Source organism: Crocuta crocuta, unplaced genomic scaffold (genome assembly GCF_008692635.1).
Source record: "Crocuta crocuta isolate KB4526 unplaced genomic scaffold, BGI_CrCroc_1.0 scaffold142, whole genome shotgun sequence".
NCBI classification, from domain to species: Eukaryota; Metazoa; Chordata; class Mammalia; order Carnivora; family Hyaenidae; genus Crocuta; species Crocuta crocuta.
In genome coordinates this window covers 2336326-2336742 of record NW_027528892.1, presented here as the reverse complement: position 1 = coordinate 2336742, position 417 = coordinate 2336326, and positions in this window count along the sequence as shown.

The following is a 417-nucleotide window of genomic DNA, read 5'->3' as shown; positions in this document are numbered from 1 at the left end:
TTCAAAGACACAGTAGTAAAAAAAAAAAAATTCCGTATTGGAAATATGGTCACAGTGCATGGAGATCCTAAGCACTTGGCTAGCCCAAATTCTGTTGGAAATAGACTGTTCTACAGAAATGTCAAATAGAAGTTTGTGAACCAAACTCTGAGCATGAGATTTCTGTCTTTAATTGGTCTTACTAAGTCTGTGTCCTTATACAATTGGATCACCTGAAAATTAGGAGAAAAGCATTGGCCTCCCACAAGGTTGTTATAATACATAAATCAATGGATGGGAATTGCTATACCAAATAAGAAATTAGAATTGTTCTTATTCAGTTCCCTAAAATGTGCTTATTCTGGGTGATACTTTTCTTTTCTTTGTATACTCTGCATAAAAAAATTATTTATTTTTAAATGTTTATTTATTTATTTA